General features: G+C 40.3%; 1 pseudogene; it reads right to left on the reverse strand.

Moving 5' to 3' along the window:
• Positions 1–659: 659 nt before the first annotated feature.
• Eif4a1-ps6 (eukaryotic translation initiation factor 4A1, pseudogene 6) lies at positions 660–1390 on the reverse strand (annotated as a pseudogene).
• Positions 1391–8831: the final 7441 nt, after the last annotated feature.

The following is an 8831-nucleotide window of genomic DNA, read 5'->3' on the forward strand; positions in this document are numbered from 1 at the left end:
TTGCATTAAGAACTTCTAGAAATTTTGGCTCTTTTCTTTTATCCCATTTCACTTATTAATTTTTTGGAGGGTTCACAGCCACAGTGCACAAGTGACTGCAGAGCATCACTTGAGTCTGTTCTCCTTCTTAACCATGTGGAACCTTTGGCTCCAACTCTGGTAGCCAGGCTCTGTGGTATTTGCCCTCTGAGCAATTTCACCAGCCCAGCTTTGAATTGGTGAGTATTTAATAAGATGCAGGGCACCAAGTACCATGCTGTCTCCTGCTACTCTCTGTCCCCAGTAGTCTCTCTGCCTGTATGGCCAGCCCCACTTGGTGCTGTCTACTCTCTGGCCCCAGCAGCAGCCACCCTCTTGTAACTTTCTGCTGTGAACTCTGTTTACAATCCCAGTGTCTGCCCCCTATGGTTATTGTCACAACTCCCAGTGACCCGTTAGAATCAAAACTCAAAAAGCTTGTAATTTATCAATCAGATTTATATCAGCAAATTCTCACACCATGAAATATCCACCCAATAAACCCTGAGCCAATAGATATTGATATAAATTGCCCACCTAGAAAAGACAAGTTGTCCTATAATAATCCATCCTTTATAAGATATTCATAGCTACCTGTGGCTAATTAAGGCCACAAGGGGTTGGGCCATCCTTCTCCTCCTCTATCTTCCTTCCTTCTTGACTAGAATCCATATACGGTCTCTCATGAACTTTTTGGTCACCTCAGAGACATCAGGAGGCATTGCAGCAGACAACAAAACTACCTGTGTGTTGCTGTTGAGCTTTTGAAATATATCATAGATGTGATCCTTGAACCCATGTCTTAACATTTTATCTGTTTCATCCGGTGCAAACATCTTGATTTATTTGGTGGGACAGGTATACCAGTTAAGCATATCAAACACCCAGTCTGGGATGCCCACAATGATACGGGGAGCTTCCATTTGCAGCTTCTGCACCTCAGCATGCATGTTGGTGCCCCCGATACCAGCATGGCAAGAGGCACCCATGTAGTCTCCTAATGCCACGCCATAACCACCTTTTGTACCTGCTGAGCCAATTCCTGAGTGGGTGCCAGAACCAAAGCCTGAGTGGTCTTTAGATCTAATTGGGTCTGCTCCAGAATTGATATGGCAAGTGTAGCTGTTTTCCCAGTCTCAGATTGGGCTTGTGCAATCACATCATAACCCTTGATACAAGGAAGAATAGCTCCCTGCTGGATGTCAGAGGGCCTCTCAAAACCATAGGCATACATCCCATGGAGGAAGGATTTTCAGAGGTTCTTGTCATCAAAGCTATCCACAGTCTCATTTCAGTTACTCTCAATGACGCCTACTCGCTCCATCCCATCGGGGCCATTGTCTCTGGGTCAAGAATCCTGACTCGCAGACATGATCCATAGGATCTCTGTTTTCTGTTAGATACATAGTACATTGATTTGGACCACAACAAATAGCATAACAGGTAGCAATTCTCACAGGTGTTGATTCGATCTGAAATGCATCCCTGGGACAAAAGAGGGTTCAATCTGGTGCTGCTCCCCACCATCTTACTATGACAAGTACAGAAGTAGGAGGTGTTGCAATCTTCCATAGAGTTTTAGTAATAGTAAGCAGTGTAATTGCCCTTCAATTACACTGGCAGACTTGTAGATAATGAAATGCCACTCAAACCTCTCTTCTTGACCCCACTGCTACACCCAGGCACTTGGCCTTCCTTGTGTTTCATGATGAGACCTGCCCCTTTATCACCAACTCAAGGTAGATGCCACTCCTAAGCTGTATGCTCCTGGTCTCCCTTTCTATGGTGCCTGCTTAAAACATGTGTTTTTGACGTTTCTTTATGACCCTCCACTCACTAGAGTGTGAATATTGTGGTCCCTACCAGTATTTAAGGGTAAGTGAGGCATTCTAGACAGGACACTTTAAGTCAAGGGAATCCCCTCTGATTTAATTGTTCTGTAAAGAACATGCTGATCTATTTGATAACCTATGTTATGAAATGAGGCAAATGTTTAGTTCAGCCTTGTGCCCATCTACATAAACTTCGATGGTTTCTAATATAATCTTATTATTTCTCTTTTGCAAATGATGCTTGACCTTCCGAACACCAGGAGCAAGGTTAGCACATCTTAAGTTATGGGTAGCTAGAGAAGGCCTTTCACTACTCCCTGAACAGAGGGATCAGAGGTATGACACTAAAACGAGTACAAAGTCAAACAGAAGCTGGAATATTGTATGTAGGAGGAAAAGATGCTGCCGAGTAGGAAACTGCCAACTCTAAATCCATAAACACTGTCCCTTTTTATTCTTTCTCTTTAATTATGACACTTGCCCAAGTTCTTGGCTTCCTACCCTTTAGATATTGGAGTTAGCACAGTGTTCTTTGAAGAATGTAAACAGCTTTTGGAGGTGAAGGTGTTGGTGATGCTCATGTGACGTTAACATGAAGCCAGTGTAGGCATTTGTGTTCACTCAGTACACACTGAGCAGTCTCCTGATTGGCTCCTATCATCTGGCCAGAGTTCTCTCCTTCAGAGCTCATGGTGGATGGGAACTGCTAGAGGCACTGGCCTTTGTAGGCTCATTCTTCTTTTGCACAGTGAAGTTTGTTTCCTTTCCTGCAATTACATGTTTATGAGCTGTGCTCTTGGCCACATAGTTATTGAGATATATTGTCCAAAATATTTATTTAATCTTTTAATTAAATTATAACTATATCATATCCCTTTCTCTTTCCTATTTCCAGCTACTCCCATATAGCCTCCTCAAGCTGTTAACTGCTTTTCTTTGATTATTTTGCATATGTATATGCACAAATATAGAAAAACAATGAAACAAGTACATATGTGGAAGACCACATACCTGATCAAATTTAGTTTTTTGGCATTGGTTACTTTCCTTTTTGGAATTATGTCCTCGGGTTCTAAAACTAGATTTATTTCAATGAATGGTAAAACTAGATCTAATTTCTTGGTACTGGGATACCAGTATATTCTTTGAAGAAGCTTTTCAATAATGCTGTTGAGTTTGTTTTGCAGAGCATATGAATATAATTAACATTTTATAAACAAAAATTGCAATTTTGGAGATTTAGTGATTCTAAAATTTTAGCACTAATCAATGATTATCTCCAGAGATATTTATAGTAAACATGACCCAAATAATGTCACATGAATAATGTGAATGTAGAGGAAGTCAATGCCTTGGAAGTTGAATAAGGATAGTGAATAGAAATTGGTATTGGGGCTGAGGAAGACTCTCCAACTTGTGACATCTGGGAAATGAAACTATTTAGGTTGAACAATCTGAGCTTAACAGGATAGAAATGCGCGCGCGCGCGCGCGCACACACACACACACACACACACACACACACACAGTGAATTTATTTCTTTTTTATTTAAAAAACCTGCATTATCCATTCTGATTGTTCAGAATATAGAATTTCATTTGATGTCAATATTAAAGTAGAAGCATGTTATGTGAGTTCTAAACTAGTAAAAATTTATGATAGCTTCTTTACATTTAAAATATATTTTACTTTTTTAAGGTTGTAATATAATTATATCCTCTCCCCTTTATATTTCCTTCTTCCCAAACCTCCCACACACCGCTCCTTTCTCTTTTTTCAGATTCATGATCTCTTTCTCACTCACTATTTGTTTTTATTACACACATATATGCATATGTATTTCCAAATATAACCTGCTCAGTCTGTATAATATTTCTTGTATATATGTTTTCAGGGCGGACCACTTGTCATTGGATAACCAATTGGTGAGCTCTTCTGTGGGCAAGACAATTTTTCCCACTCCCAGCCGCCCTTGTGGCCTTCAGTTCTTTGTGTAAGACTGAAGCCTCTGGCTCTTTACTCTGGCCACATTGGCATGTCTATTGGAGTTGTCCTTGCTCAGTTCATATTTCTGCAACTCTGAGGATGAGGATATATGGGTGTGACTTCTGACATTCCTAGCAGGCACAGCCTCACAACAAACTCCCTCATCTTCATCTTCTTATAATTTTTCTGCCCCCTCTTTTGCAAGGTCCTTGAATCTTAGTTGTGGGAGTGACCTGGAGATGTATCCGTTGAGACTGGGCTCTATAACTCCACATTTTGTTTCATTGTGGTTTTCTGAAATGGTCTCCATATGTTACAAAAAGGAGTCTCCCTGCTGAGGGGTGAGGACTCCAGTATCTTTGGGTATAAGGACAAATATTTAGACTGTAGTTAGGGAATTCTGCTAGTCTAGTGAAGTGGTGGTTGTGGGTTCTTCTCCAAGATCCATGATTTCAAGCCCTTGGTAATAATGCAGTTTTTATACTAATAGAGAAGAATTACATCACTTGCAATAAAACGGAGGTAACTGGAGACCCTTCTGTTAGACAAATTCAGTTCAGTCAAGCCAGTCACATGCTTTGAATCATTAGTATGTCCTAGATTTTCTACCGATTGATCTGTTAGAACTTGGATGTGTATCTGAGATGAAAGTCAGGTGGAAGAATGAAGGGAGCAAAGTAACTAGTGGGAGGTCATGGGTCAGGGGCAAAGGAGGATTGCAGGGAGTATTCCACCCAGAACATGTGCCAGCGTGAAAGGATCCTCGTGCAACACAACCTAACACCTCATACGGTGAATGTGCACAATGGTGATCTTAAAAGTACAGAATTCGGAAGACAGTTCCAAAAAGGACTACATCAGACACCAAAGTAGAAACATTTACAAGCCATAAATACAATGCTTGGCTAAGCACCTAGGAATGAGAAAAGGTCCACTGGAATAAACAAAGTTCAAAAGCTAAGCAGCTGAATCCTAAAGGGCTTGAAATCAGCCATCTTTATGTGGTCTCTGTTGGTGACAGTTCTGAAAGTAACAAGTATAGAAAAACTGCAGATCCTTCTACCCGGGTCCTGAAGGCCAAAACTGATTCGATCTCAGCTGTGGGCAGGCCATCTTCAGGTGACCATCTCTGTGGGCCTTATTTTATTTTACTTTTCTGAAATATTTTTGTATGCACCCTGTAATTTAAAAGTCTTGCTAGAGTATACTTCACTCAGTCCTACAGCTTTTTATCTCAGGTTTTCTGCTTTTCAATGAAGTTTTTCACAACTCACGTGTTCTAGAGAAACATGGAGAATACATACATCTCTCTCTGTGTGTGAAGTTTGCTTTGATTAGCTTTAAGAAATCACAGGAGAATGAGGCAGGGTCACCTGATGATGAGGGCCATACAGAAGGCTTTGTGTCCCCATCGGTTAGCACATAGGTGAGCCTTGGAGAGGAATCGATCCAAGTTACATGTGTCCTGCTGCTATGGAGTTCTTCTCTGCTTATGGCCCTCATATCCCTCTAAAGCTAAAAATTTTATTAAAAGTCTAAGGTGGCTTCCAGCCTCTCACTGGGAAACATCACTGGGACTTAAAAATAATCATACTTGATCTTTTTCAGATCTGCTGGAGCAGATTAATGATTCAATCACTACTTTAGGAAAGAACTTAGAAATATCAATTGTCAACAATGACCTTAGAAAGCATTTGGAAAAATAGGGTTGTTAGTAATGCTAGCTTAAGATGTTTTTGCTACTGGCTCTGATGTAGATAATCTTAGGGAACAATTTGAAATTCAAAAAAGCATATTCTTATTAGTTAAGCTAGGGACATTTATGACCAAGGAATAAGAAAATGGCAGCACTGGCTGACATAACTCTCACTGAGGCTGAACTGGTGAGGATTGGTTTCTTATATCTATCTTCCCCTCAGCTTCCTGGCATGATTTAATAAAATTTGCTGATGCATTCTGAGGCTTTAAAATAGATATGACTGCTTTTATATAAAAGTTTAGATTTGTGATTCTTTTACTACTACTTTTCAAGATAAATGATAAAATAATTGATTCCTTCTTTGTGACTGCAAATTACTGCCTGCCAGTAGGAGAACCTGGCTGAGAAAACTACCCTGCTTGCTCTCATTTTGCTAATCTCTAACAAGTTGCTTAGTTACAAATATATTTTGGATCTTGGAAAGGTTTGATTTCTTTACATGTGTAAAATGCTTGGAGACTCCTTGTTGGAAATTTTTCCATTCAGTGTGTGAATCTGTATATATCTGTAGGTCTGTATTCATGCATGCATGTATGTATATATGTGTGTACTTGTATGTACGAAGTTATTGTCACCTTGTAAAGGTGTTGAACATACTGGTTTTTTAATTGTCATTCAGGAGGAAAAAACTAGAAGGTAATCACTGGGATATATAAGCTTTGGGAGAAAAATTAAAGTGGTTGGAACTTTGTTCCATCCATCTAATTGTATATATGCACATGTAAAGTTTGTGTGGGTGTGTGTTGCGTATATTTACATGTGTGTATATATGTATGTATATATGTGTATGCATGTATATATGTGTACATATGAAATGCTTGGAGTCTTTTGTTGTAACTTTGCTCCATCCATTCACCAGGTATGTGTGTAAATGTCTATATATGTATATGTGTATATGATGTATATATGTGTACATGTTTATATGTGTACATGTGTACATGTGTACTGTGTACATGTGTATATATGTACATGTGTATGTGTAAAATGCTTGGAGACTCCTTGTTGGAAAATTTTCCATTCAGTGTGTGAATCTGTATATATCTGTAGGTCTGTATTCTTGCATGCATGTATGTATATATGTGTGTACTTGTATGTACGAAGTTATTGAAGTATGCCTTTTGCTTCATTCATTCAGTGTGTGTGTGTGCGTGCGTGTGTGTGCATGTGTGTATGAATTTCCTTTTCTTTCTCATCAGTCTTTAAGTCTTAAGAGTTCAGAGTTTTCGCTGGCTGCAGGAAGTGCCAGACCCAGTGGATCAAGCTTTGTTCCCTCAGAGAAAAGTCTGCTGAGTAATTTCTCTAATCACTGGCTGCTGTAGGCAGCAGCTTCCATCAGGCACTATCCGGACAGACCCCTGTCAGCACATCTTATTGCTGACCCCTGTCAGTTGCTTTCAGCACTGACCCTAACTACTGATACCATACCTCAATGCCTGCCTCTGTTTACCCCCTCAGGGATGTCAAAGCAGGTCGACCTGAAGGTGTAATATTGCTCCCAGTTCTTCGGTTGTGAGTGCTAACACTGTAGAACTCAATGTTGTTATACATAAACTCATTAATAGAAAAGTACATAAAACACATCTACAAACTCTGTAAGTAGTTGCCTTTTCTTTGTTTTGTTTTTTCTTTTCTTTTCTTTATTTCATTTGATGCAAGGATCTCTATAGTGCATGCTGGCCTCCAACTCTCTGTGTAGCCAAGAATGACCTTGAACTAATGATCTTGCATCCATCTTCTGAATGTTGGGGCTTTAGACTTGTGCTACCACACTGTACTTATAGAGTGCAGACTATGAAAAACAAGGTTTCCTGCATTCAAGGCATTCACTCTGCCAACTTGGTACCATCTCTAGTCTGTGATAAATATCTCTGTTTGGCATCAGTCAGTCTGTAAATGTGCTTTGGGAATTGTGGCTTTGTGTATCAGTGAAGGTAATATCAGGAAGGTTTCCTTCTATCCATAAAACTCTAAGATGGTCCTAGGTGATGTGGATCGTCTCAGTGAGTCTCAGACTTTACATCCCATAGCAGAGCAAGAACCAACCTCCTTCACTTCTGTGGTTTTGAGTTTCTGTACACGTCTGTTCTTCAGAAGAAGCTTCTGCTCATACACATTCTGGCTTCATCTACGCTTTTACATGGCCCACATGATGCATGCAGAGCAATGAATGACTTCAATTTTTCACTCTAGCACCATAAATGTGTTCGGCATTATGAACGCCTCAGGGATGGTTCTGAAACCCTGAGCACAAACAGCAATCAGCTAAATTCGGGCATTTTTTCTTTCTCCTGAAAGCCGAGAAACTCCCAGCAGCTAATAATTAGTGAAATTGTGCAACAGAGAAGGAAAAGCAGACCTGTCAGCACTGAGGAAAAGTAATTTTTTCACCTTGTAAAGTTGCCAGGTGGCCCACTCCTTTTGTAGCTGGTGCAGACACGCAGACAGTAGGAGAGACTTTGAGCAGGCGCTGCCTTCAAACCATACCCGTTCACAAGCTGCTACATTTGTTGAACGAACAGCTAGATTTAGGCTAACTTGAGATTTGGGTACTTTATTTATTTATTCTATTTTTTTTGTTTCTGCATGTGCGATTATGATTTCTTCCTGCACTAGTCTGCCCTGGATAAATTGTATCTGAAATATAAACATGCAGATTGACAGTAATTATGGAAGGTACTCCATGACAGAGGCATGAACATCTTGTGTAAGCTGGTATATTTTAGAGTTATACCTACAAACTTTTTTACCGCCTTTTGAAAATGTACTGTGTGTATTGGGTAGAAGCTTGTGTCACAAAGCATCTGTGGAGGGTAGAGGACAACATGGTAGCATGGGGGTGGGGGTTGGACTCCCCACATGGTTTCTCTCCTTTTGCCATGTAGGTCACAGGAATGGAACTCAGGATTTTAGGTTTGGGGCAAGAGCTTCTGCCTGCTGAGCCATCTCCCTCCCCCAGGTCAGAGCATTTGAATATTGTATTTATCTTGGACGGACCAGCCTTTTCTTCAAGTAACATTCATAATCAATGCTTGTACAGGAGTGTCTGTATGTGTGTGTATACATGTATGAGAGTGTGTGTGTGTGTGTGTGTGTGTGTGTGTGTGTGTGTTCCTCACAGTGATTCAAATCAGGCTGAGGTGTCTCAGGAACCCCCAGTTAAATGTGAGAGGACATAGGCTATACGTAAACAGGATTGTGTGTGCTCACAAACTTTTGGTGTCTTTCTTCTCCTTAAA

This window comes from Rattus norvegicus, chromosome 2, assembly GCF_036323735.1.
Source record: "Rattus norvegicus strain BN/NHsdMcwi chromosome 2, GRCr8, whole genome shotgun sequence".
NCBI lineage: Eukaryota > Metazoa > Chordata > Mammalia > Rodentia > Muridae > Rattus > Rattus norvegicus.